This window comes from Cebidichthys violaceus, unplaced genomic scaffold (genome assembly GCF_023349555.1).
Source record: "Cebidichthys violaceus isolate CVI_PGR_0920_01 unplaced genomic scaffold, fCebVio1.0.p SCAF_6, whole genome shotgun sequence".
Lineage (NCBI taxonomy): Eukaryota > Metazoa > Chordata > Actinopteri > Perciformes > Stichaeidae > Cebidichthys > Cebidichthys violaceus.
In genome coordinates this window covers 8,647,152-8,660,886 of record NW_027176816.1, presented here as the reverse complement: position 1 = coordinate 8,660,886, position 13,735 = coordinate 8,647,152, and the positions used below count along the sequence as shown (strand labels likewise).

The window sequence follows — 13,735 nt, the reverse complement described above, 5'->3', positions numbered from 1 at the left end:
GTTGCTACACCTGGCCACTTGAATTGGCCGGGCTTGAGGGTAGACACACGGAGAAGGAGAGTAGGATCAAACACCGAATGATAAAAACATCACTGAAGGTTGTGGAGGTGCTCCCTTGAGAGGGTAGTGAGTTGGATGTGTGTGTGTGTGTGTGTGTGTGTGTGTGTGTGTGTGTGTGTGTGTGCGCGCTTATTGTCCAAGAGTCCTTGCGCTTGTATGCGTGTCTTGTTGTTAATCATCATTACACCTCACCAGCTGTTTTGGTGTCATTCAGGTTTACTCGTCTCCAACATCTCGACACAACAGCTCCATTAGTTTCCAAATGGAAAGCTGTTGGACACATGTTGTTTTGCTGCTCACCACAGATTGACCAGTGTTTCTCTTGAAAATGACTTTGCAGCAGTACGATTCAACGTGGCCGCCAGTTTCCATCTGTTCCTCTGTGCGGTTAAAATCAGTGAAGCATGGCTAATGCGGAATTTGATTTTAATTTACATTTGTTCTTCTGCAAGCAATAATTGTGGAAGTTAACGTTGACTAAATGAGGTGAAGCTCACTTGTTAAGGTGAAATTAGTTATTCTGGGACTTTTACCTTCGTCGGTCTCCACCATCAGCTTAATCAAGAATGATTTAGCAGAACAATCCTCATGCGTAAAACTGGTAGACACAGTGAGTAGATTTCATTGTGTTCAATTGCAGATACAGACAATTGTTTCTTCAACAGACTGGGAAAGGAAATGTATTTGACTCATCTTGACCAGAATGCTCCTCAGTGCAGTCTGGGACTGGAGGCGGCAACAACGTATTCTACTTTCATGTTGTTTTTGAGTGTTTCCTTGTTATAGATCTATCCCATGAGACTACACTACTAAAGCCATATTATCCAAATAACCGTAATGTTTTAAAAATGGGGATGTTACAATAAATAATATAAAAATCTGAATAAAACTAAGTTAAAAGCAAAGCAGCATACCATAATTATGGGATTTCCTGTGAGCAGGAAATAGACTGTTATTTACTCAACAGAAATCTAAATACTCCTTAATGAAATGGTTCATAATTGTCAATTGTCCTATTTACCTCTTATTAAAAGTCTGAGCTATAAAATGCTGATGGGCTGGGCTATAAAGACAGCAGCAAACAATGCCATAAGGTTTGACAAACTACTATTGTATTATTTTTGCATGTCCGGAGGCCCAGCCAACACTAGGTTTATCTTTTTTAGACATATTAGTTTCCCTACAGTTTTCTATCTTTTGATGGATTGGTGAGGATTCTGCTACTGTTTTAGGTCACAGAACACACTCAAGCTCTCCATAGAAAATCAAATGACTTCTCAAGACAGTGTGACCATTTCTGAAGATGTCCAATCACACATTTTCAGCCAGTTGCGGGGCTTAATGGGGTCTGGCCAATCTGAAGTGTGTGTAAATGACAAGGAATTGTATGTTATTATTTTTTATCAGAAGGAATAAGAGAGCAAATGGTGAAAGATGGTATATTCTACAGACTCATCTACTTCAGCTTCATGTCCCACAAATAATGTTAAATTGAAACTATTATTCATGAGAATTTTTTTTTGGAGTTTTAGGAAAAACAAGAGAATGTTCATGACCAACATTTTTAAATATCTGTAAGTGGAAACTTAAATATAAGACATGGATAATGTTAGGCAATTAAAACCCATTTGTTAAGGTAAGAGAGATATGTATGTATAAAAGGGACATTTTTTAATTTACCATGGAAAGAATATAAATTTGTCTCCCCCCAATATTTGTGATGACTAGCCAAAGTAAAGCTAATTGTCTCTCTTTAATATTCTGTGCTAAATCAACTCCAAAACACATTGGATTGGATACAAATAGGAGCTACAAACACAGCCTCACTTCTTAGATCAGCAACATTGACCGCTATCCATTAGCGCTTTATTTTATTGTGATGATGGCTGTTTATTGCTTTCTGCGGTTCTTCTATTATATGATGAGAAACAAAAGTGGGCTGCCAGCTTTGAAAGTAAATGCTTATTGGCCATTCCACCACCTTGACTTTCACACCCTCATTTTCACTGCACTACGAGCATCACACTACTTCCTACATTGGGCTTGACAGCTGCTGCTGAACATAAATAACTCATATAAAATAGCTGCATATTTGAAGTGTAGTGGTACCTTCATATTAGACATGTTGCTTGCTTTTTGATTTCTGATTGTACTTTTAGTTTTCTTCAGGGAGGACTCAGACGCAAATAAATAGAGAAGCAAACAGTAAACAAAGGCAAGATCCATTCTTGAAATATAATTATTGCCTTTAATACAAGCACCTATCATTTAAGGCATCTTGCATGTGGATGAGGGCCTGGCATACATACAAATAACTCCCTATGTTTCTTAGAAAAACTGCTCTGGAGACAGAAGCAGCTTATTTTGACTCCTAGATTACTGGGACAGATGATAAGACAGGGAAAGCATCTGTGTGCAGGTCACAAAAAAAAGCTATAGTACTGACAGAAAGAAAAAAGGAAGGAAGCATTAGTCAGACATGCACCCATAGGCAATATTACAGAGACTCAGCAGTGATGTTTCCAACAGAACTTGGAATGGCTAAATTGCTCCATACATAGAGGTGATACCACTGCGCCGCAAGTTCCAAAAGTCATCTTGGTCTGTCAGAGTTAGGATTTGTCAAAGTCACAACCACTGTGGAGCCACATGGTCCTGTAATGCTCCTTATAACTGAGTGCTGATACTTCAAATAGCAGTACAAATCCATTTACAAGGCTAGAATGGTTCTAACCCTAATAGTGGCTTTACAAAGCACTTTTCAAGCTATACAAAAACAGTAGGGGTGTAACGATACACGTATTTGTATTGAACCGTTCGGTACGGGGTTCACGATTCGGTACGCATTACGAACCGAACAATACGTTTGAATAATATTAAATTGCTTTTGAAAAAAAAATATAGCTGAAATTGGTAACGTGATGTCCTTCCCTGATTCGCCACGCTCCTATCACGTGACCGGATGTTCACAAACAACAACAGCCTTGATTATCGATCGACTACCAGGTTAATTCAACGGATTACAGGCGTTGCTGACCTTGTTGTCCTTACTAGCAGCTATTGTTCAGTTAAAGTCTGCATGTCTGTGGAGGAAGCAGCTGTTAATGGAGCGATTAGTGAGCGGCGTGACCAGCAGCATTATCAGACCTACGGAGCGGCCGTCTGAAGCCACGGTTAGCAGCGTCCTTTAGAGAGGACGGACACAAAACGGAAGACTTTCCTTTTCTTATTAATGTTTATTTTGTTCTGTACAACAAGTTAACACACACAAACTATAAAGGAACAAAAGCAGCAATTGCTCTCCAGTACGACAGAGACTTCAGACTTCAGCAGAGCTACGAGTGAGAACAGACAACAACAGGGAACGATGAGGGACGTGTGTTGACCACATTTATGGATCATAATCTAGTACATTTTTATGTGTAAGTGTTGATTTTAATGTAAATATGATGTGAGAGAGATAGGAGAGATAGCGCAAGACCCGCTGCACTGTAACTAAGTCTGAAAAATAAAACTTTCCAGGAAATGTGTCTGTTTGAGTTCATAGAGGAAGATTTTAGAGAAGATCTTAAGTATCAAACACGACCTTTCATTATTGAAGACTACTTGAGTCACACCAGCGAGGATTTTGCGTTTCTGCTTTTTTGCTGTACTGAAAACATACCGAAACGTACCGAACTGTATCGTATTGAACCGAACTGAGAATTTTGTGAACCGTTACACCCCTAAAAAACAGTCAAGTGTCTGATCACAGTACTACCACAAACTACCATCATGAGATCATACAAATTACATTGTATTTGGCCAGTATACCACTCTTAAGCAAAGTTTCCATCCAAATTTGGCACAAATACATTTGAAACAAGTTTACAACTGTTATGCAAATATTTAAGAAGTTGAAGAAGACAACAACAGAATGCGATAACTTTGAGACACATTTTGCTTCTTAGATACACCAACTTTTCCACCTCACTCAGTATTTTCGTTGTTGCAATATTTCAAACTTTTGTTGACTTTGCAAAACTAAGCACAAATGGAAAATGATGTCCAAGGTAGACATGTATAACAAAGTAGACTTTTACAGTAGGGCTCTTCTATGAATATTTTCTTTTTTATAAAACTGACAGCTGTTGTAGCAGCAGTCTTCCAGAAAACTGGAAAGCATGGCCTTTTCAAGTAAAATATATCCTGCAATCAGTTGTATTTCCTTTTTGAATAAAGTGAGCAATATTGCCAAAATTAAAACATTTTAATTAATTTGTATTGACAAAAAGTTTGGTACAAATGTTGCACTGTGTTTAGAATAGAAGTGTTAACCAAAATATCTGAGGACATTTCTGAAATTTTGGGTATATCAGCTTCATACTAACTAAATTCCAACTCCTGTATTTTTATTTAGATTCTTTAAACTGAAAACAGACAATAAACTGACACCACACAGTTGTTTGTGCCTTCACATCTACATGATCACTTGCACCATATCACTGTATATGTGCAGAGGGCTCTTAGATCCCTCTGATATGATTCACCAGAGTCAGTTTCACGTAGACTGCAGTGTACTCCCAGCACAGCCCTGGCAGTGTTGGAGAAAGCCTTGTGATGTGTGTCAGGTTCCTGACGTGTTGCTTTGATACTGATAGACCCTCATGGGTGGCACCGGAGGAGTCCTCCAACAAACCCTCAACAAACAAACGAGCAAAAGCATCGCAAATGACAGAAGTGACATAATGAGGACAATGAGAGCACGTCTCTCGCAACTGAACCACCGAATGCCGTCTGTGTCCATGAGACAGGGTCGGAGTGTTGGAATTTCATCCCCTCACCTTTAGCGAAGGAAACAAAACAAAGTGTATTGACATTATCCTGGCTCAGATCTTTATATAAAATCAAATCAAGTGCAACTTAACCATGAAGGATAATCGCAACCTGGACCTGTTCCAGAGCCAATTAAATTACCATTTATGTGGACGATGACTACATTAAGGTGCCGCCTCAGTGCTCCTGTCTGCTGTTGGGAAATGGGTTTCCTATTGTATAAACCCTCAAAATATTCCATAAGTCTATAAAGTCAGACATTGATAGTCTGGAGAACAGCTCCTGTGTGTGTGTCTGTATCAATCATCTGTCCTGTTTGCTTCTAGCATCTGAAAAAACATCTTCATGTTCACGAGCTGTCCACGATAATTGGAAAAACATACTGCATGTAAAATTTCATCACTTTTCTTGTTTGAAATCTCTTTCTGCATATTTTATGTCTACTGTGATACAATAATTTAAAACAAATGCACCTCTCTCAAGCTCCAAAGTTGTATTTGTAAACAAGGGATAATAGTAGGGCAGCATATTATTAAGGAGCATATACAGAGTTACATTGAAACCAATGCTATTGAGTGAATTTCAGCTTCATTTTTTTATTAGAATTTTTTATGTATTGAAAAAATAAAGTGTACTCTGTGAGGAATTTTAAGTTTTAAAGCATTCCTAGTGCTGGATATTATGTGTCACAGTGTGTTTACTTAGGTAGTGTTAAACCAAGGAGTGTGGTCATTGAATGTATATTGAGTCTGTGTTGGGGGTTTGAGAAAAGTCAGAAGGTGTAAATCTGCGGGGGAAGTGGGTAGTTCACTGAGGTGTCTGCCCAGGACAATGGGTCAGGATCCAAGGAGGAGCCCATTGGACTTCAGCCAATCGTGGAGCTGATCGATAGGTTGCGGAATGTAACTCTGGGGGGGCAAAGGAGCTGTTTGTCCCCTGAGAGAATCAGACTTCCTTCTTACCATGGGGCAGATACATCAATCTGTCCTGTGGTATGAACGGGGTCTCATATTTCTTAAAATATTTTACTATCAATAGTGTAATTTGGTTTGTGATTGTTTTGGCTTCTGTTAACAATATTAAATACTTTTGATTTTGACCTGGACCTGCTGACTCCTGCCCTGCTTGCTGATGGAACAAAGAGTGCAAAGGGGGGGGCTGCTGCTTCTTCTCCTCAGTGGCCTTCTTCTCCACTATGGCCTTCTTCCTCTCTGTTTGAGAAATTTCTGAACATTACAATTCTCAGCACAGCTTTTAAATAGCTACTCCAAAGGTTAAAATGTTAAAGTGCATAGGGGCAACAGTGCATGAATCAAACAACCAAGCCTTTATTAAAATGTGTGGAGTAATAATGATCCTTAGCAAAAATGAGCAGGGACTAGGTCATACAATAACAGAAGCAATTGTTCAGTGGACAGAGAGTCTTCTCCCACACAGGCGCCCTATGCTCCCATGATTCACTCGCCAACCAGGCAGCCCAGTCACATCAGACTGGGCCAGAAGGCGGTGGAGGTCCTTATTTTAACTTTTGTATATTCAAGCAAAATGGGCCACATGTGTTTCAATTAAAGGATAATTCTAAACAATGAGAAAACTTATGAAAATAAGTTTCAAGTTGAATAAATTAGCAATTGAAATCCATCTGGAAACCTTGTTTTTGCAGACCTCCACTGGTTTAACTTGTCACCTTGCTGCTGAGATGAAGCAGTGTACTCCAGGGTGTGATAACAGGGTAACCTTTAGGGAGTTAGTGCTTCAAAAACAAGCTTTTTAAAAAAAAAAAAAGTTATTCTTTTAATTTTGTAGGACAAATCAAGTGTATATTTGCTCAAATGTGGCCAAACTGACTAAAGAAAGAGCAATGAACAAAATACAGCCATTACAATATAAAAGATAAAATATGTCTTTCTTCTCTGATTTCCATTGTCTTCCCACTCTTAGTGAAAATGCCATTAATGACAGTACAGTAGATTGTATTTTTCAGAAGACTTTTTACATTTTTTATCTTGTTAGTTCAGTTTAATGCAAATGCTATTGTTACTATTTCCAAGACAAAATGTTTCGACATAACTTGTCATTGTAAATGATTGTACAAAAATGTACAAGATGGTGAATATTGAGAAAACCTTATTGTAACACAAATATAATTAAATAATCTATTCATCATCAGAAGTTGTATTCTTTGAAAGTGAAAATTGACAGTAATGTTCTGAACTATTGCAAAAGAAAAAGCTGAGGCTGGATCTGGCAGTGGTATGGTGGAGTAAAACACTCATCCAACCATGACTAGTTCCTCTCAAACGTATATATCCTGGTTCCAAGCATCGAGTGTTTGTGAGCTTTTGATTTGGGATTTTACAAGGCAGAGCGGCAGATGGAAATGCACTGTGTTTTGGGTGAAAGCCCGATAAGGCAGCATTTCATGTGGGGTTACAGGAGGGAGGTGGGGGGAAGGAGTGTGAAAGTTATGTTGTCAGGGGGGAGAACAATTGGAAAGGACAGGGGAGGCGAACAAGATAAGAAGCACAACAAAAAGCATCATGTGTTTGTCAGGATGCCTCTCTGTAACACTCCACTAAAACGTATTGGTTTTTCTCATGTGTCAGAAGCAAGGCAGCATAGTGAGAGGGCAAAATAGAGCAACACCTGTTTGTGGCGTTGACACCTACAAAGAACTTTTTTTCTCTCTGTATTGACATCTGTGATTTTATCATGAAACACTCCCAGGGGTGCAGCAAAACACACCCATGAGCTGCGACATAAACATTTACGCTGCTTATTATTACACCCTCACTTTATTGAAAATGTATCTGCACTCGCGCATATATTTGATTTAGTACCGAACTCAACCTAATCTTTATCCACAACTGCCATCATTAAAACCTCCAAGCGAGCCCACATGAGACCACTTGATTGGATTGAAGTGGTGATGTCAGTTTTGGTTTCAAGGGAGGATGTCTCGACTTTGTGTGGGGCAAATTGATGTCAGGAACGGTGGAAGGAGGGGGCAGTGGTGGATGGGGTCTCCTGATGCATGCTAAAGTGCCAGTGAGTGGACTGGCATCTATTATTTATCTCCCCTACCCACCATCAAGCCTGTAATGAGCTGGTTTAATTCACTGGGCAAACAGGCTTACAGCAGTCATGTATCAATAAATGTTAATTATCCTGGCTCCTGGTCGCATCTCGGAGTGCCCCAACGCTGCAGTCCTGGTCTGATTGCTCCAGCATGGAATCCAATATGTTAGATGTCAATGCCGCGTCAAATGAGAAATGTGGTGTGTGTTGTTTAGACAATTAGGGCTTCCCTCCCTAGTCCTTGGTTTAGAATAATGTAGCAAGCCCTCTATGGCTACAGCAATGCTGGCTCATCTGGCTTTTGATCTGGTGATGGATCAGTGTCAAATCATTGTCTTCATGCGCTGAATTATGGATCAGGTATTTTTAAAATCATAGCAGGAATCCCTGGTGGAAGGGTAAAAAGTGGACTAAATCAAAACTTCAAAAAATTGAAGTTTCTAAAAATGATTTATTGGCAGTGAAATTGAGCATTAAAACTTAAAGAAGCAGTGTGTGTGATTTAGTGCCATCTAGTGGTGAGGTTTCAGATTGCATCCAACAGAATACCCCTCCACTCAGCCCTCCCTCTCCAAGGGGTTACAAGACTACGGTGGCCTTCAGGAAGCGTACAAACACAAAAAGCTCCCTCTAGAGCCAGTGTTTGGTTTGTTCATTCTGGGCTACTGTAGAAACGTGGCGGTGCAACAGGGCGGACTCCATGAAGTGAACCCAATCGCTAAGTAGATATGAAGGGCTCATTCTAAGCTAACAAAAACCCAACAGTTCTTGATTATACACTAATGAAAACATAGTTATGAATAATATATTCCATTTCTGCCAATACACACCCTTCAATCCACGCTAAGATGCTTATTAAAATGCTAAGAGATCCTTTTTCTTCTACAGTATGCTGATCTAGGACATTAAACTGGATGGATTACAATACAATCTACTGCTTTTGACAATACTTCATGTTCTCATATGAGGTGTTCAGTAGATGTAGGAATTAATCCTTAAATTGATCTCACTATACCGAAACACCATTGACACTTACTGAATCAGTATATTTTAGCCTTGGAGCTCCTCTCTGCTAAGACAAGCTAACCAGCTACTGCAGCCGTAGCCTGTAGCTTCATATCACAGTAGACAGATATATAACTGGTACAGATCCTCTCATCTCACTTTTGACAAGAAAGCAAAATTACACATTTTTCCAAAATGTTGAAATATTTCTTTACTGTGTAAGTTGTATGTCTTACTGAGAATTGAGTACTGCGATGACTCTTATATCGTAATCTGATCATGTAAACAAGTAAAGAATCCCTCATTCGTTTCCCTCCATGAAACAGCACAGAGAGACGAAACAATAACCTTGTGTGGAAAACAATAAATCTAACTCCCAGCAGTCCAGCGAGAGGACTCAGCTCTCGAGTCAGTAAAGATTTACAGCTCAGGCACCCACAGATCACATGCCTCCGATTTATTCCGCTACATGTCATTTAGTTTAAAAAAAACAATGCTTTCTGCCACTTTACTCACATTTTGGGTGAAGACTGAATGTAGCAAAGCGTCACTTCTGAAACAGAATGTCATAAATCTGCGCCCACTTTGCCTCTGTCAGGTTGAATCAGCGAGGGTGGCTGTGAAGGGGAAAAAAACAATGTTTGGGATTAAGAATTACTTCAGAAAGAATAACATTACTAAAAAGGCAAGCATATCCTTTTGGACTGTATTTCCAGTGAGCCAGCAGCACAGCAATTTAATCTTTCTTTCTCTCTCGCTGTCACACACACACACTCACACACTCACACACTCTGTTTTCTTAAGACATGTTTTGGTTCAGCTGGCCGTTGCACTGGTGCATTTTTCCAGTTCAAGTGCAGTTCAGCCCCCTTATCCCCTCACATTGGGGTTCATCCAGTGAGAGATGCATGGCATGATTAATGGGCAACAGAGTGAGTTGGTTGATGGGAGAAAAAGGAAACACAGCATTAGGAGAAATAATAGATGAGGCTAGATGAACAGGTAGAAAGTCAATACAGGTGAAAATGTCCCTCAGTAGATTTGCACGATCACCTTGAAGAAAGATTTCTAACTCCAGTTTGTTTTAAAAATGTATCTTTTTATTTTGGAATAAAGAAATTCATTATTTTACTCAAAGATGGCTTGTTCTTCGAGTAGTTATAATAATAATAATAATAATAATAACAATAATAATAATAATGATATCTGCACATGGCAATATGGCAGTCAGGTCTTGGAGAGTACTGCTGCATATAAGAAATTAATTGTATAAAGCCATTCGTGGTTACTGAAGTAGCTATATGTTATATAGATAAATGTCACTAAAGTCAGCATCAGTTGGTCCTGAAGAGTACTAAGGGTCCTCTTTAGCACGTTACTCATCTCTGCTTGAGGCCAGCGGCTCGAGGCTACATTAACAACTACTAGCATGATTGTGTTGTATTGTGGGTAATGTAAGCGTCAGGTTTTGACAAGAATTGCATGGATTAAGAAAAAGACAATATCTCTGGTTCTGCTGCATTGACTTTGATTCTTCTTATACTATTGTAGTGCAATGCTACATCAGTAAAGTACTATTCTGAAGTATAGTTAGGGGCTAGGCAGTTACAACACTCACATAAAAACATGATCATGACATGTTGGTCTGTGACGAGAGGTGAACCCCGGTCAGACCCGGATTGGCACTTTTGTTGGCATTGGATTGTGAGGTGTGGAACAATCCATTATGGACTTAATTTCTACAGGGCTGGTTTGGAGCTGCTCTCTGCTGTTGATAAAAGTCTAACGCTTTGCGGTGTTGTGTTGCACTGGTCTTTCTGACAATGGCACTGCGGTCTACCTCTCTTGCTTCAGCAAATAACACATCCGAGTTCACCTTACCTGATCAAGTAGACGAAAATGAGGTGAAACAAACTCACAAACATGACATCAAATCAAACGCCCCATTATCCTTGATGTAATCTAAACCAGCAGTCACCATATAAAGAGAGCCAATTTGTCGACATCTCCAGCACAGATACACAGTATATGCTTTTGATGGGGGATATCTCCTCTGAGAGATAATGAAATAAAATATTTTTTCTGTGTTTCCTAAAAACAAGCCAAAGCAAACAACAAGCTGGTGGTGGAAGAGGAGTTAGGGGTAATTTCAGTGGCCACCTGTGGATGATGCACAGTGTTCACACTGACTTGTCGCTGTTGCTGCATTATGTGTGTCTTGTTTGTGGGTGTGTGGATGTATGTGTGTGTGTTATATGACAGAGAGAAAGAGACAGGGGGAGACAAAATGTGCCCCTCTAGCCTTTGTAATTATCTGCCAATTTTCTCTCCGTCAGTTGCCTTTATCATCCCTTTCAGATCTCACCTAGGGGTCGGAGACTGTCACTCTGTGGCACCTCCATCTCTCAATGTTTGCCGGATGAAATGTAGAAGTCCTCCCATTGACCTCTGCCTGCCAGCTCTCCCCTTATTTGTTTCCTCGTAACAGGAGACATTTGGAGATAAGGATAATTATCAATCAGCAATCTCAGCAGCTATTTATGCAGCCACTGAAAAGGAGGCAGTGGATGGGTGTTACTTTCTGACACCGACTCAAGATGGCACGATAAATTGTTTCTTTTTTTTTTGTCCACAGTTCTCCACATTTCCTTGTAGAAGATTTGGCCATTAGTACCAAGCAGAATAATAAGATTGCAGTTTCTTTCCACATTAAGAAAAGCATGTGACGGCTAATTGAACCTAGAATGTATGCCTCGCGATTGCCTCCAAACAGTTATGTTGCAGTTTACATCCACATCGGTCCAAAATGTCATTTAAAAAAAATCAAACAACTGTGAAAATCTCGACTTTTGGGGGTTATTTTTCAAGTCGCCAAGAAACTTGGCATTTTGCAGGCAGACCCACGGGTTATACTGATGTCAGCGGCCTTTGACACATGTGACATGCCACTTTAAACCCAGTACTCTCTGACAAAAATAAATACCCCACCTGATGTGACATTTGCACAAGAAAATAAAAACATATAAGGCATGAATTAGGAGCATAAATTCTGGGGTGAACCAGCTTTCCTTCCCATCATGCAACTTAGGGTCAGACATGAGGACGCAAAACTACCATAAGCCTTAATTGTCTGACGTCCCTCATTTTAAAATGTCACAACTTTATTGCACACAAAACATTTCTGTCAGCCAAAGGGGACATGGCATAATTAGAAAATATGTTCAAGCTCAGGAAAACATGATTGCGCTAAGATGCCTCTCGAGGTTTTCAGCATCACTTGTTTTCCAAGACACAGTCGGGGAATAATGTCTTTTAAGCAGCACTTAATTTTGGGGGTAGCTCATCTGGTTTATTTTGCTTTTTTTTCGCCTTTTAAAAACATACTAAAGTTTAATACCATAGAGGATTCATCTTAGCTTAAAATGAGACAAGTAGTGGTTTTCTTGGTAACAGACATTGACATGCCAATTAGGTCAGCTTCGCTGCATGGTCAACCAAATGGGCCCCAACTGTTCCTATTACAACAGATTGATTTCTGTTTTGGCTGAATAAAAAGACCAATTGAGTTTAATAGTTTGTTGTTGTTGATGTTTTCAGACACCAAAGGCAGTAATCCATGTCATATATTAGCCACTGGCCATCAATTCTCTCATTTCTATATGCGATATAGAGTAAAATATAATATTTAGTCTAATTGCATTCAAATAGCCTAATGCAGATGTCAAGTGATGCTAATATTTGGGAAAAAGTCTCTTTTTATGAGCGATTCTGACAATAATGTGAAATATATATTCATCACGTTTAAAATGTGTCAGGGGATATTTTGAACGCCTGCCAGTTAATGATGCATTATCAACAAACAAATATTCCAATTAAGTGTCAGAATTTTAACAATGTTGTCTGGTCACTGTGCTACTTGGTGAATCTCCATGATCTTCTAACTTTCAAAAACAAGTTGAATGCTTGAATAGTCGCGTTGCAGTGGAAGGGATTATTAAAAGGCTCGCTGCCTTTCAGGTAGAAATGCCTTCCTCTGCACTGAGACAAGCCAGCGGGGGTTTTGACAGTTTGGATTACAACGGGTTGGTGTAGTCCATGCAGAGAGGTGGTATTATTACAACAACCAATGTTAGAGCCACATCCACCTACTGACTGTCAAGTCAGGGTGACAAACTCCAGACGGCAGAATTCTGAGTTTTAACTTTGTGTAAACAAGTAGTTTGCTGAAGGAAAGCAGCTACACAACTTTCTATATATAAGTAACTTCAATTTTCACAGATTTTTTTAAATCAAGTAACGAGTTTGAAACTCAATTATGTCTTTATTTAATTAAAAAGTAAATAATATGACAAGTTTGCGATACATTTTTGAAATTGTTAGCCATTATTTCTGTACAGCACCATCCAATTTATGTTTGTTTATAAATGCTGCTTCTAATTTGGTCAGAAAATCTTATAACTACTGACCCACGAACCTGAATTTCGTGGGTCTATTCCAACCCCATGCTGTGATCTGTCGTAGCGCTACAGCATGTAGATCTCTGTTGCATCCACATCGTGTCATCGCCATCTGTTTTTACATCTGGAACCCCATTTCCCCATAGAAAAGCTGTCGAACATATCCCGCCTATAGTTAGCAAGGCTAATATCAACTGGTGTTGACATTCCCTTCTCTCATTACACTGTTATCACAACCTTGCAACCTTTGAATTAATTAGTTGCTGCAAGTCAATTAGCTTCCTCTGCAAACGCACCCTGCCTGTCAAAACACCCTTCAA

At 39.4% G+C, this 13,735-nt stretch overlaps 1 protein-coding gene across 1 annotated transcript in view; it reads right to left on the bottom strand.

Moving 5' to 3' along the window:
- The window catches only part of cntn3a.1 (contactin 3a, tandem duplicate 1), a 101,364-nt gene extending 91,808 nt beyond the window's left edge, over positions 1 to 9,556 (bottom strand). The window contains exon 1 of the mRNA XM_068732639.1: positions 9,475 to 9,556. The gene's annotated coding sequence lies outside the window, so the exon portion shown is untranslated. The remainder of the gene's footprint in view (positions 1 to 9,474) is intronic.
- Positions 9,557 to 13,735: the final 4,179 nt, after the last annotated feature.